The sequence below is a fragment of the Thunnus thynnus genome, chromosome 4 (genome assembly GCF_963924715.1).
Source record: "Thunnus thynnus chromosome 4, fThuThy2.1, whole genome shotgun sequence".
Lineage (NCBI taxonomy): Eukaryota > Metazoa > Chordata > Actinopteri > Scombriformes > Scombridae > Thunnus > Thunnus thynnus.
In genome coordinates this window covers 1,901,740-1,918,221 of record NC_089520.1, presented here as the reverse complement: position 1 = coordinate 1,918,221, position 16,482 = coordinate 1,901,740, and positions in this window count along the sequence as shown.

Below are 16,482 nucleotides of genomic sequence, written 5' to 3'. Positions count from 1 at the left end.
TCCTCTGAATGAGGAAATGTGTCCACATATATATTCATCATCTGAACTGCAGCATCGCTGGATGATCTGTCACTCAAAGGTAACTATAGGTCGTTTCTGGGTGACTGACATTATGACCTGTTGTATCGTTTTTATTGGGAGGATGGTGTCGAACAAACATGGGTCCATTTAGTAAAGAATGGTAAACATAGTACAAAGTGCTGGAAGAAAACTGTGGGAAACAAACAGCTTTCAGATAACAATACATAGAATATGTCCCAGATAGTTTTGAGGAGGTTGTTTTAGTTCATTCAGCAGGTAGAGTTCTGGTATCAGTGCTGAACAAGGTCTAATTATGTAAGTGTCTCTATAAGTCATGTGTGTCCATTTGGAGTTTTCTGTGAAACAATTTGATCGTTTTTAGGAGTTTCATCAGTTTTGATCATCAGCAGTTAAATGAGGTGGGACATAAATGTGACATGACTTGACTTTGGAACAGAATTTGCTTGAACAGCAGCTCAGCAAACTATAAATATCTTTCACATATACACATCACATCACCCTGATGTATAGGGAAAGATGGTCTATTATACATACATATTAAAACTACAGTGTAGATTCTGATGTGAAGCCAAATTTAAATAAAAGTCAAGATCTTCGTACGTGTGCATCATTCAGTTACCATGGAAACAGCAGATTTACTGGTCTCCATAAAAAGAAAATACTTTGTTGTGAAGATGAAGTCCATTTCATATTTCATTCTTCATTATATGATGATTTAAGGCCTGAACTTTTTCATTTTTTTAGTAAAATGTAATTTATTTCTGGCGAGTTTGGCACAAGAGACAATGTTCTTCGTTATGTAAGAAGTTATTTTCTTGTCTGACACCTGCAACAGTACTTGGTTGGACACTTGAATGTGCAAGACAGTAAATAACATAACTAACAATTTAATAGACAGAGAGAGAATAAATGTGTTTCCTCGGGTCCATGTTTTAAAAGCTGTTTAATCTTCTGAATGAATGTGGTCTTTTCATTTTGTTTCTTGGGGCTTACTGGATGTTTTTCCATATGTTTACATGCTTGTGTGTGCAGGAATGCAGTTATGTGTGTCCTTGTGCAGCAGCACGTGTCGCATGTGTATTAGCTGACGTGCCTTGCAAACACCGAGGCCTTGTCTGAATAAACCCGGTCAGAAGGGCAGTAAATCTGGCATGTGTTGAAGGCATGAAGCAGTTGTCTCAGACGACCAACTGAGGACAACAACATGAGAAGACCGGTTCAAACTGGCTTTTAAATGCCATCGGGGCTTCGGTTGAATGACAGCAGGGTGGCATAGCTGTTTGATTGACCACCTGATAGCTGGAAGGACACGTCCAAAACTGAGCAGCTGATGAAGTGATCAGCCAGTGTGAGGTCTCTCAAAATATGATACGTGATTTTAAAATAATATCTGCTGTTAGAGGACGACAGATGATGAATATAATTTTCAGGCTGCTTGATAAGGAACTTTTACAGAGTGGAGGTTCAGGTAACGCCTTTTAAATTTGAATCAAAGAACAAGAAAAGCAATGAAACAAAGATGTGAAGTTTGGTTGTAATTAAAGGACGACTCCACTTGCGTTCCTTTCTGGGTTTCCCAAATGGAAACACCCACTCAGCCGTTAGCAGAAAGCAGTGATATGAGTCAGAACCAGAGCACTGAAGCACTTCTTTCTTATCAGAAATGGGGCCTACACTACCCACCATGCAACTTGACTCTATTTGTTCAACTGCACCAAGAGGCAACCTCTGCAGCTGTAAAATGAAGCCAATGCAGAAGTGCCAAAAACTGCAGTTCCTTGAACGGCCACTTGAGGCTCCAAAAGCGAGTCAATCCCCATAGACTCCCATGTTAAAATGCCCAACTTTACAGCAGAAATAAACATGTTTACAGCCTGGTACAGAAAACGGTTTTGGTCTCTGTAGCTAATTTCCCTGTTTAAATTTTATTAAGCTGTAAAGTTATGCATAATGAAGGACATGGCTGATTTGAGTGACAGGTCCGCCAGCCGCTAGGTGGCTTGTTTCAGCCATTCAGCCTGCCTCTTTACCCAATTTTGATTGGCTGGGAGTTAGGCAGCGTCACGCACTGCCAAGATCGCGACGGCTGGAGCGGCTCGCTTTGAGCTTCAAAACCGCTCTTCAGAAACCAACGGGTGACGTCACGGTAGCGGCTAATGTAGCCTATAGCTGCTAGCCTCCAGCAGAGATGAGGAGCTACAGAGATCTGCTAACCTCACTTCTGTCTGACTCCACACCACCAGATTGTTTTACTTTTCAAACTTGTAGCCTTCAGCTCCAACTGACTCAAATGACATCACTTGAGTCAGTTTATCAGATTTCACACATCTCCCTCTGGAGACACAAACAGCTTTATACGACTTTTTACACATAGAACACCTGGAAACATACTTGGTTAAGCTTGGTGGTTTGAAGTTTGAAAAAATGAACATTAATTGCAGATTTATAATAAGGCACAGATGCTGCTCTCCTGCATGGAAGTCAGATATCCACCATCCTGATTCACCTTTACTTACCGTCTCTCTACTTCCTGCATCGGGACTGAACCATACACATAATGGACTTATAATGCTGTGCTGCACTCTCCACATCAGCCACTGTCCAGAAAAAAAAACAAACCGACCAAACCAGCTGCTTTAGCTGAAGGTCTAAAATATAAATGTAAAAGGTCAACAAGAAATGAGAAGAGTGGAGATAAATGACTGAAAAAGTGGAGAGAAAGATTCGGGGAAAAGAAGCTGTCTTGTAGAGATTGGGGCTTACGTCTAAGGTCTGAGTGATGTGAAGCGATTTGGAGAATGTTGCAGCATGTAAAGCCTCCATCTCCAGGACTTAAATTTATTCTCATCAGGTTCTCCCTCATTGAGCGCAGCATTACAGAGGAGTAATCTTTCCTGCTCACTATACTGTTGTCTTGCTTCAAAGCCCAGCTTTCTCATTCTCTCTCTTCTTCCTCTCTTTCCCTTTTTTTTTCCTTCTTCTCACCACATTTTTATAGACTTACACTTAAAAAGCCATTTTTAATAAGACATTTACAGCTTTGCCATGACAGCGTCTACAGCACCTTGCTGACATGTGTGTAAATTAAAATGACATCTGAATATTATTATTTATTCTCATTTGTGCAGGGAACTGTATGTTAGTTTTTACAATTTTTAAAGGTATCAAGATGTGTAAAACCAATTTTAAAATCTACATTTACAGTCATAGAAGGACAAATTGTGTTTACTGGAGAGGAAGCTACAAGTATTCAAACTATTCTGTATGAAAGATTTTAAAAATGCTTAAGTGAACTTGTGTAAGTATGTGGCTGGTATCCAAGAAAATGCATATTAATGAGTCAAACATTTTATAAGATATATCGTTTTAATTTCTTTTAGGGTGACTTTTTAACATCTGGCCAGGGAAATCACATGACTATAAGCCTTGCAGGCAAATTGGTGCATTTAGAGCTCTTGCCAAAACTGTCCCCTCACAGCAGTTACTTCACATAAATCACAAAAAAAACAAAAAAACAAATGAGGTAGACATTAACTCATCAGACACTACTAGCTGATACTGTGCTGCAAGTTGGGATGTTTTGATGAAAATGCCAAATACGTTCTTCTTCTTCTTCTTTCCGCTGTTCCCGTTAGGGGTCGTCATAGCAGATCATCAGTTTCCATCTCTTCCTGACCTCTGCATCTTCCTCTGTCCTCTCGTCTACGTCTCAATCTCGCCTCTCTTGCTTTGTCTCCAAACCGTCCAACCTGAGCTGTCCCTCTAATATACTCATCCCTAATCCTGCCCATCCTCGTCACTCCCATCTTCATCTCCGCCACCTCCGGATCCGTCTCCTGTCTTTTCATCAGTGCCAAGGTCTCCAAACCAGACAACATAGCTGGTCTCATTGCCCTCTTGTAAACCTTCTCTTTCACTCTCGCTGGTATCCTTCTGTTGCAGATCACTCCTGACGCTCTTCTTCACCTCTGTCCGTTACTTTGAACAGTTGATCCCAAGTATCTAAACTCAACCACCTTCTCTACTTCTACTCCTTGCATCATCAAAATGCCAAATATGTTAATTAACATTTTTTTTTTATCATGTTGATAGAAAATGTAATTCAGACAGCATTATGTTTCCTTTAAAATGTATTTTCTGTGGCAGTTTAGTCGTATTTAAATGCAATTTCTAGGTGACGGTTGCTTTCACATGCAAATAGTAAATTGATCCATTGTTAATATATAAAATATTTATTTTAATAATAAAGTTGAGATTGTTGCTTTGAACCTTTGTAATAATGTCAACGTGAATGTTTAATGTCATAATTCCTCCAAACGTGGTCAAACATGGTCATCGACCTATGTGGTGGTTTGATCATGTGACTCCAGAACGACACATAGGAGCGTTTTCTATCAGCAGTAATCAGCAGGACGACATCATTTATCAAATCACTGTTAAAAATAATGATGTTTTATGATGTGACGACGCTGTGGTTCAGGTCTGGGTTGGTTTAGGGAAAGATGATGGTTTGGGTTAAAATGATCACTTGAAAACTTGATGCAGGTTAAAGTTACTACTTCCTTAAGGCAACTTTTGTCATCATGGCAACATTAAACACAAGGCCGCTGCTGACCATTTGGAGGCCCTAAGCATAATTGTTCATTGGGGACCTGAGTTGAGTCTGAGTCGATGGGCTCCAGTGCTCCAATCTGAGCTGACATACAAATAAAAAAAGTCTACATTAAACAAAAATGACAGCTGTGATTTCATATTAATATTAATGATGCACTGATTGCAGTTTTATTGGATTTTTGGCGAAGGTATTACAAATTGCGAACTTTGTGTCTTCACTCAGGCTAAAGAACTTCCATACCAATGTGTGGGGGGCTGTGGCTTTCTGTGCACTGTCCACTTTTTCCAAGTTAGGATTTGACCATCTACCCAACCCACTACCTCCAAATATGGAAATGTTCCACCTTATATGAATGTCATCTTCTCCCAGCCTGCCTCAGTTATGAGGGCTGGGCGCCAGGTTAGCTTATTAACCTGGATGCTAGCTGCTGCAGGAGGCTTGTGCAAGACTCCGTGGAGCCCACGAGCAAGACCTCCATTGGCGGAATCCTCCAGACCGGACCGAGGGAGCCACCGAACATTTAATACATTGAAGTGTGAAACCAAGAGGGCCCCTGAAAAAAAGACAAAACATGAACATAGTGCAGTATTGCAATATTGTGGTTACCACTTTCTCCAAGTAATTTATGTGACTTTGTACCAATCTTTAATCTTTGAGGAAACGGCTGTACAAAAGAGGAATCTATAATAATAATCTTCTCCTCTACAGACAGTTATCCGTTCCTGGTAAAGACTAAAGATAAAACTTTCAACCCCACACTTTTGTTGCATCGTTAGTCAATCCCACAGTGCTTTGAGAAGTGATTCACTTGTCTCCCACAGAAAATGAAAAGAGGCAACTCCCCTGTGCTGTTGCTGTGTTCACTTCTTCCTCTCGCTGTGATGTTCTGCTTCAGGTGTACACGGCTGAAAAAACGTCTCTGCCATCGATTACCTCTCACCGCTATGTGCTGCTACAAACATGCACCGTTAAAAATGCGAGTTTAAAAGGATCAGAATTTAAGGATTCTTGGGGAGTCACTCTGCTGCTCAAAACCACAGAGCTTTTCTTTTACTGGGTGTAATCTCTCTCATCCACTCACTCTCTCTTTTTTATCTCTGTTTTCCAATCCCCCACCCCCACCCTCAAAACCCCCCACAGCATCTTCTCTACTCACCCTCCTCACCCCCCCCCCCCCCCCCCCCTCTTTCTCCAAATCCCCTCTATATCCCAGGCAGGTAAGTAGAGCTCTGCTGTGGGCTTAATGAGCTGAGGAAGGGGCCCTGCTGGAGAAGACCAGCGTGATCACTGCTACCTCTGTTCCCATTTAGGGCCAGGTTTCGCTTCACAGGACACAGAGAGAGTAAGAGAGAGAGAAAAAGATGGGGGAGGGGGGGGGGATAATAGAGCAAAAAGAAAACGAGTGAATCACAGTCATGGCTGTGGGTGAGGAGAGGAAAAACGGAAGAGAAGTGAGTGATTTCAACAATGGCAAAGTAAAACCATCCACCTGCTGCCTTCCTCCTCGTCTCTCTCTCCCTTCATCACCCACAACTTCATCATAATTCATCCCCCATCTCTCTCTCTCTCTCGGCAACCACAACACAATCACCGTATCTCTGTTTTCTTATGTGCCTCTTCAGGATTGGACAAGCTTCATTACCCCCTCTTTGATGTATTTCTTTCTCCCCTCCCCCCCCCAACCCAACCCTCTCCATTTTCCCTCGGCGAGTTTCAGCTCTCTTCAGGTTTGTGGCTGCAGAAATTCTGTCTCCCTGTGAGAGCTCATGTTTTTATCTCATTTCTTGGATTGTGATTAATATTTATTTGTTGTTGCATGGCCATTGTTTGTCGCTGCAACACTTCACATCCGTTAATTTGGTTTAGTTCAGTCTTATCTTTTCCGTGCTCGTGTATGTTTGGTGACATGTGGACGACAGAGAGCTGGTTAAGTAATTGGTTGCTTGTCTGAGTAGATTCATATCTTGTTAAATGATAAGCAGCCACATCACTCCTACCTGCAGTGGGTTTTTGGCAGTATGAATGCACCATCCTCTTTAAACATTACATATTTGTATATTTGTGTGTGCATCTGCAGAGGGCCCAGTATTTGTATTTGTATCTGTATTTGTTGAGGCAGCAAAATTATTTGTATTTGTATTCGAATAAAAGTGGAAAGAGGCTTAAAAATCCTGTTTTTGTTTTTATTACGCTTTTAATTTTAGAATATTACGTGTGTCAGTAGTTCAGCTTTATCTCTGGGGAACACCCCCAACTCTGGGAGTGATGTCCAAATTAGGAAATGTGCGTCATGTAGCAGGTGGATGTGACTCCCCTCACTGAGACCTGCTGATAGACGTCACAGCGGAGCAGAGGAGAGACACTGAGATAGTGATGTAACCGACCTGCACACTGATATTTAACATGTTTTCTTTAAACCCACTATTTGTGCTTTGCCGAATAACGTATTTGTATTCGGGCACACCTCTAGTATCAACTTCCTCAATTAAAAACTATTCATCTGGTACTAACTCTCATTATGTTTTGTACATCAGTTTTATTGGATTAAGACTCATCATCAGTTGTTTTGTAAAAATATGATTATGAATTTGCCCCTTTTATCTCCAGTCTTTAACAGCAATATAATCATGTGAGAAGTTTTCATTGATCAACAGGATTAAGTTCTCAAAACTCAGATATTCTGATTCATGTTGACTTCATTTTCAAGAAAGTACATCAAAACATATGTTCATCAAATACATCAAAAATTTATCCAAGTCCCTGGTATCAACATTATGCACATAAACTGCAATAAAGTAATCAGTGATGAGTATTTAATTATAAATTCATACCTTTATGTTATACGAGTACAAAATAGACTCACTGTGGAGACATCAAAGAATGATCATATCTAATCTAGATCAACAAAACAAAATGATGCAAATATTGAACTTTACAAAGCTGATAACACACCACCATAAAACAGTATCATTAACACAATATCACCACTGAGACACTGTGAGACAAGACCAGAGAGAAAAGACAGATATTCTTGAACCTTTTTGCATCCAACATAAACACTCAAACACAAGTGCAGCAGCTTGAAACCAGTTTCTCTGTTCAGGTCATTATGAGAGGAGATGGCCAGGGGCACTTTCTTAATGATCTTACATCAGCACTTCTGATCTTGATAAATGCAGGCCATTATAATCCCACGAGTGATGCTTACAAAGTCGCTGCTATAATAAAGAGCAGGGAGTCTCTTAAATGTCTGACTATAAGTTGAAGGAGGCAGATGAACTTTGATAATAACACTCTACAAACTGAAAAACCAGTCGTGCTCATGAAAATGGATTAAAACAATAAAAACGCTATCATTCATGTTGACTATCATGCATCTGGTACATAAAACAAATGCAATATGACAAAGAAAGAGTCAGCTGATGAAGCCCAGCAGCAGCAGCACATAAATATACCTTCAGCAGGCTTCAATCAGACACAAACGTTGGCATTGAACATTTCTCCAAACCACAGAAACGTTTAATATTTACGTTTCAACACATAAAATACGTATCATATCAACATTTCTACAAACGTAGCATATTAACATTCCTACCTGTTGAATAATGATGTTTTATGGTGTGACAATGCTGTGGTTAAGGTCTGGTTAGGTTTAGGCACAAAGGCCACTTGGTTAGGGTTAGGGGTTAGGGTTAGGGTTAGGGTTAGGGTTAGGGTCAGGGTTAGGGTTAGGGTTAGGGTTAGGGTTAGGGTTAGGGTTATGGTTAGGGTTTGGGCCAGGGTTAGGGTTATGGTTAGGGCCAGGGTTAGGGTTAAGGTTAGGTTGGGGCAGCTTCTCATTCACAGTAGCTTCACTCAGTTTTCCTCTGGCAGTATGTGAAACTCCATCGGCGTTCGCTGTCAGTTAGAAAAGATCATATTTTAAGGCCGTTTATAAACTGGTATTTCCATTTCTATTAAGAACAATCTGTAAAAAATGTTGGCATATAAGTCTGATTTGGATGTATGGCTGTGAAAAAACTGAGACTTTCTGTGTTTGACTGTCAAAGGAGCTTTTCACCTCTGTGAAGAAGTTGCTGCTGGGGAGTATTCCACCCAGTAGTTGATCACTGGTGTGTCTTTGCAGTTGAACACGGCAGAACCAGAGGCGTTACAGCAGTAAAGCTTCCATCTGAAACACAAGAAGAACAAGAAGGTGTTTTACTCTCAGATTTAGCATTTTGTTGGTGGATTTCTTTCTTTCTTTCCTTTCTTTCTTTTTTTTTTGTTTCATTATGAAGGTTGAAAACAAACAACATTCACTTCCTATCCTCAAAGACGCTGCTGTGTTCGCTGTAGGCTCCTGAAATCACTTCATTATCTGCGCATTTGAAGTTCATGGATCCCCGCTACTCGTTCATATAACCTGACCAGCGGCAGGTCCTGGTTACTTCAAACACCTCGCATGAAATCCCCCCACAGGCGGTCTTTTTTATCAGCACAATGGGCACTATTGTGTGAAAAAAACACAGCATTTTAGAAAACTTAACTGTGTGTGTAAGAAAATATGAATAAATACGTGGATAGAAATGCATTATTTTGCCTTCATGATAGAAACAATTACTTATCACAGGAAATAGGTTCATATTATAAATCAAATAAGACACTAGACTACAGAAAGCCCAGGGCTACTTTAACTTACTTTTAATAGGTGTACTTCTTAACCCCGGGCTTGCATTTAGCCCCGGGTTAAAAATGGAAAAACAGAACATACATTTAACATTTCCTCCAACACTGATTCACACTAGATCATCTTCATGTGTTTCTGAAGATAACGTGACCCTCTAACTCACTCCCTTAAAGAAAAAAGCATATTAATAATAATAAAGTTAGTTAGTTAGATAGGAGTAATAATAAAGTCAGAACAGCCAGGCCAGAGAGACACTGGCGACTCAAACCACTGCAGGTAATCCTCTGTAAGAAAAACATTAGTTTAGTGAGTGAACAAACATCTAAACCAGAAAAACCAGGATGTGTCAGACACATGAAATAAAACAAACTCTCCTCAAATAGAATTAGTAGTTACTTACTGCAGCCGTAAAGCTTGTTGATCTTCAGGATGTCAGGATGTTTTCTGACGTGTTGATCCTCTGGACTATTTTTGCAGAGGACCCAAAGGCAGTGAGGGGGTCACCACCATCTCCACATAGTGCATAAGAGAGGAGTAATCGTATGGGATATTGAGGTTGTTGGTTTCCAGTTGTTTGAAGCTGTTGTCTTGTCCAGACTGTCCTGACTGTTCTACTTTGCTTGTGCATCCGTCACTGAGAGATAATCTCTGAGCCCCTCCAGTCAGTTCAACAAATGACTAACATCCCCTTTATTTCACTATGTTCATGGAGTTGGACTGGTCTTTTTGAGGAGCGAAGTAGATGCAGGTGCTCAAGTGGAAACCTGTCATCAGGCTTTCAACCCTGGTCCTGTCGGAGCTGCTAAAGGGACTGTTTACAGCACTTGAACCAGCTGACTTGACTTTGGCCATCTGCAGTTGTTACGGACTCTTGTGTTCCTTGTTTTTGGAACAAGAGTTTCATTGGTTGGTTTGCAGCAAGAATTTGTGAATTCACTGTTGGGGTATCTTAAAAAAAAAGAGATTGAAAATGAGTCAGTTAAATTAAATATATGCAGAAATCAATGTTAATCTTTCTCCTATATCAGTTTCTGTCAGGCTAGAACCATAAAACTAGTCACATAGTTTTATTCGTCTGCAGTAATTGGAGCTCCAGCGATGATCTCTGTCAGTAAAAGGGGCGGCTGTGGCTCAGGAGGTAGAGCAGGTCGTCCACCAATCAGACGGTTGGCGGTTTGATCCCCGACTCCTCTTGTCCACATGTCGAACTGTTCTTGGGCAAGATACTGAATGTCAAATTGTTCCTGATGGTTGTGTACCCTGCATGGCAGCTTGTCGTCATCGGTGTGTGACTGTGTGTGTGTGTGTGAATGGATGAGCGAGCAGCAGAAACATTGTAAAGGGTTTTGGATAAAAGTGCTATGCAAATGCAGCCATTTGCCATTTAAATGAACAAAAATCAAATGTGATGAATTTTTCAGCAGAGTAGCAGAAGAAATTCCACCTGAAACAATATCAGATCACAATAACTCAGCAAACCATTTAATATTTTTTAATTATGCCTCAATTTAAATATCAAGAGTTTAACATTTAAACAAGTTGTGAGACGTGACTGTCAAGAGCAGGAACACCAACCGAATTAAAAACAGCTTCAGTCCTTCTTGACATGAAATATCTCAGCATTGTCAGGACTGTCGTAGTTTGAGCAGAATATCAGAGCAACTAAGATTACACCATGACTACGTAATACAGGCTAGTTTGACCACTTCCTATAACATTCATCAATGAAAAAGAATTAGCTTGTGTTAGGAACAAGGCTTTGTTTAATTCTAGTTTATTAAGCTTTTTACACTCCTATTTTCACTTAGATAACGTGTGTATGTTTCAGGGGTTAAAGTTAAATGTAGAAATGAGTGAAGCAAAGAGGAGAAAGCTTAAAGACTTGTTCAAAAGGTACATCAGATATCGTTACTGGCACATGTGCTTTTGTAATATGTTGACTAGATAATCCAATCATGAGTCCTTGCTATAAAAGTACCAAACTGAATGGCCGAGTAGTTTACCTTTATTGTCCCAGGAGCAGAGCAGCTTGGACAGCAGAGAGGAGCAGAGGAGGAGAGCAGCTTGGGGAGGAGAGAGGAGCAGAGGAGCTTGGACAGGAGAGTGGAGGAGAGCAGCTTGGACAGCAGAGAGGAGCAGCAGATACACAGGAGGCTGCACTTACAGAAAGGTTTTATTTTCATCAGCTGTAGTTTTGTGCGCTGCCAACAGTATCTAGAATGACTTTATTCAAGTTAAGTTCAAGTTCCTACATTTGTCATTTGCACAATAATTACAGTGAATTAGTCATTGGCAATGAAAATCTTGAATTTCAGGCTCCCTCCAACAATGTTCAACCTATATGGCAATAAAAAGTAAAAATAAGAAGAAAAAAAATAGAATACTAATCTAAGACATAACACACAAGTAAGACTAAAAATAAGAATCTCAGACATAAATTAAATAAAATAAATAGTGCAGTTAAAATACAGGAATAAAATGTATATATATAAATGAAATAGAATATAGTACTGTGGTCAAAAATATATATACTGTGGTGGTTAAACAGCCTTGTGAACAGCAGTAAATAGTGAGTGCTGAGATAAATCTATTGAGTATATAGTGCAGTAATAAATATATACAGTATACAGAGTAAAGTATATCAGTGCAGAATTGAAGCATTGCTTGAGAGTTCAACAGTCTTACGACCAGGTAGACCAAGTTGTGGTTTAGTTATCGGGGTCTCTGATGATCGTGTTGGCTTTCTTCCAGTACCGCTGGGTGTAGAGATTCCTCTGTGGATGGCAGCTCCATCCTGGTGATGTGATGAGCAGTTTACACCACTCTCTGTAAAGCTTTACGATGGAGGATGGTGCAACTGCAGACTTTGATTAGCATTTTATTGTTCAGAGCAGAGGGTTGCCTCACCTTGTTATATTTTATTTACAGTTTGTCAAATGATATCAGTCAGATTTTGTAGTCTATGCACACACACACACACATGCATCCATGGCAACCCTGAAATCACAGAGCCGCCCCCCCAGCTCCCCACACCCACATAACAAATCCCAATTTAACCCCTGCCTGTGGGCAAAATGTGACATTGACAAGCAAGGTAAGACTAGAATGGCAAAAGCTCATTTACACTTAACAAGTGGGCTACAAATATTCAGATAGCAGCTCATTTATCTGAATTTTACCTGAAAGAAATATCACACTGAAGAACCCACAGCAGGAAAATGATCCCACAGAGGGCCGATGATCACCAAAACAGGAGAATTAATCAATGGAGAAATATTTTCTGCACTCTAATGCTACATGCTGATGGTAGTTTAACAGCAGGAAGCGAAACGTCCATCCTGCTGTCACCACTGGAGGCTGGTGGTGGTGAAGTGAAGATGGGGAAAATTCTGGTTGCTCAGTAGAAATGGGAATACCTTGAGCTGCTGCAGTGCATCTGATTATCTGGACATGCACCTGCAACATGGTGGTGACCTCCGGTTGCTCCAAAGGCTGCAAAGATCTTAGGGTGCTTTCACACCTAACCTGTTTGGTTCAGTTTAAAGGAACTCAGATTCGTTAGTATGGTTAGTATGGTTGGTGTGGTTAGTACAGTTAGTATGGTTTGTATGGTTGGTATGGTTAGTATACTTAGTATGGTTGGTATGGTTAGTATAGTTAGTATAGTTGGTATGGTTGGTATGGTTAGAATAGTTGGAATGGTTGGTATGGTTAGTATGGTTAGCATGGCTGGTATGGTAAGTATAGTTAGTATGGTTGGTATGGTTAGTATGGTTAGTGTGGTTAGTATGGTTGGTATAGTTGGTATAGTTAGCATGGTTGGTATGGTTAGAAAAGTTGGTATGGTTAGTATGGTTGGTATACTTGGTATAGATAGTATGGTTGGTATAGTTGGTATAGTTGGTATAGTTAGTATGGTTAGTATGATTGGTATATTTGGTATAGTTAGTATGGTCAGTATGGTTGGTATGGTTAGTACAGTTAGTATGGTTGGTATGGTTAGTATGGTTGGTATGATTAGTACAGTTAGTATCGTTGGTATGGTTGGTATGGTTAGTATAGTTAGTATGGTTGGTATGGTTAGTATAGTTAGTATAGTTGGTATGGTTGGTATGGTTAGAATAGTTGGTATAGTTGGTATGGTTAGTATGGTTGGTACAGTTAGTATGGTTTGTATGGTTGTATGGTTAGTATAGTTAGTATGGTTTGTATGGTTGGTATGGTTAGTATAGTTAGTAGGGTCGGTATGGTTAGAATAGTTGGTATGGTTAGTATGGTTAGTATGGTTAGTATAGTTAGTATGATTGGTATATTTGGTATAGTTAGTATGGCTAGTATGGTTTGTATGGTTGGTATGGTTAGTATAGTTGGTATGGTTAGTATAGTTAGTATGGTTAGTATGGTTAGTATGGTTAGTATAGGTAGTATAGTTGGTATGGTTGGTATGGTTAGTATGGTTGGTATGGTTGGTATGGTTGGTATGGTTGGTATGGTTAGTATGGTTGGTATGGTTAGTACAGTTAGTATGGTTGGTATGGTTAGTATGGTTGGTATGGTTAGTACAGTTAGTATCGTTGGTATGGTTGGTATGGTTAGTATAGTTAGTATGGTTGGTATGGTTAGTATAGTTAGTATAGTTGGTATGGTTGGTATGGTTAGAATAGTTGGTATAGTTGGTATGGTTAGTATGGTTGGTACAGTTAGTATGGTTTGTATGGTTGTATGGTTAGTATAGTTAGTATGGTTTGTATGGTTGGTATGGTTAGTATAGTTAGTAGGGTTGGTATGGTTAGAATAGTTGGTATGGTTAGTATGGTTAGTATGGTTAGTATAGTTAGTATGATTGGTATATTTGGTATAGTTAGTATGGCTAGTATGGTTTGTATGGTTGGTATGGTTAGTATAGTTGGTATGGTTAGTATAGTTAGTATGGTTAGTATGGTTAGTATGGTTAGTATAGGTAGTATAGTTGGTATGGTTGGTATGGTTAGTATGGTTGGTATGGTTGGTATGGTTAGTATAGTTGATATAGTCAGTATAGTTAGTATGATTGGTATATTTGGTATAGTTAGTATGGTCAGTATGGCTAGTATAGTTTGTATGGTTGGTATGGTTAGTATAGTTGGTATGGTTGGTATGGTTAGAATAGGTAGTATGGATGGTATGAATAGTATGGTTAGTACAGTTAGTATGGTTGGTATGGTTAGTATAGTTAGTATGGTTGGTATGGTTAGTATGGTTAGTATGTTTGATATGGTTTGTATGGTTGGTATGGTTAGTATAGTTAGTATGGTTGGTATGGTTAGTATATTTAGTATAGTTGGTATGGTTGGTATGGTTAGTATGGTTAGTACAGTTAGTATGGTTTGTATGGTTGGTATGGTTAGTATAGTTAGTATGGTTGGTATGGTTGGTATGGTTAATACAGTTAGTATGGTTTGTATAGTTGGTATGGTTAGTATAGTTAGTATGGTTGGTATGGTTGGTATGGTTAGTATAGTTGGTATGGTTGGTATGGTTAGTATGGTTAGTATGGTTGATATGGTTTGTATGGTTGGTATGGTTAGTATAGTTAGTATGGTTGGTATGGTTAGTATATTTAGTATAGTTGGTATGGTTGGTATGGTTGGTATGGTTAGAATAGTTGGTATGGTTAGTATGGTTAGTACAGTTAGTATGGTTTGTATGGTTGGTATGGTTAGTATAGTTAGTATGGTTGGTATGGTTGGTATGGTTAATACAGTTAGTATGGTTTGTATGGTTGGTATGGTTAGTATAGTTAGTATGGTTGGTATGGTTAGAATAGTTGGTATGGTCGGTATGGTTAGTATGGTCAGTATTGTTGATATGGTCAGTATGGTTAGTATGATTAATATAGTTGGTATAGTTAGTATAGTTAGTATGATTGGTATATTTGGTATAGTTAGTATGGTCAGTATGGTTAGTATGGTTTGTATGGTTGGTATGGTTAGTATAGTTAGTATGGTTGGTATGGTTAGTATAGTTAGTATAGTTGGTATGGTTGGTATGGTTAGAATAGGTAGTATGGTTAGTATGGTTAGTACAGTTAGTATGGTTTGTATGGTTGGTATGGTTAGTATGGTTGGTATGATCAGTAAAGTTAGTATGGTTTGTATGGTTGGTATGGTTAGTATAGTTAGTATGGTTAGTATGGTTAGTATGGTTGGTGGAGTTGGTATAGTTAGTATGGTTGGTGTGGTTAGTATGGTTTGTATAATTGGTATAGTTAGTATGGTTGCTATGGTTGCTATGGTTGCTATGGTTGGTATAGTTAGTATGGTTGCTATGGTTAGTATAGTTGGTATGATTAGTATGGTTGCTATGCTTGGTATAGTTGGTATAGTTAGCATGTTTGGTATGGTTACTATGGTTGGTATAGTTGGTATAGTTAGTATGGTTGGTATGGTTGGTATGGTTAGTATAGTTAGTATGGTTGGTATGGTTAGTATGGGTAATATAGTTGATATGATTGGTATGGTTAGTATGGTTAGTACAGTTAGTATGGTTTGTATGGTTGGTATGGTTAGTATAGTTAGTATGGTTGGTATGGTTGGTATGGTTAATACAGTTAGTATGTTTTGTATGGTTGGTATGGTTAGTATAGTTAGTATGGTTGGTATGGTTAGAATAGTTGGTATGGTCGGTATGGTTAGTATGGTTAGTATTGTTGATATGGTTAGTATGGTTAGTATGATTAATATAGTTGGTATAGTTAGTATAGTTAGTATGATTGGTATATTTGGTATAGTTAGTATGGTCAGTATGGTTAGTAAGGTTTGTATGGTTGGTATGGTTAGTATAGTTAGTATGGTTGGTATGGTTAGTATAGTTAGAATAGTTGGTATGGTTGGTATGGTTAGAATAGGTAGTATGGTTGGTATGGTTAGTATGGTTAGTACAGTTAGTATGGTTTGTATGGTTGGTATGGTTAGTATGGTTGGTATGGTCAGTAAAGTTAGTATGGTTTGTATGGTTGGTATGGTTAGTGTAGTTAGTATGGTTAGTATGGTTGGTGGAGTTAGTATAGTTAGTATGGTTGGTGTGGTTAGTATGGTTTGTATAATTGGTATAGTTAGTATGGTTGCTATGGTTGGTATAGTTAGTATGGTTAGTGTGGTTAGTATAGTTAGTATAA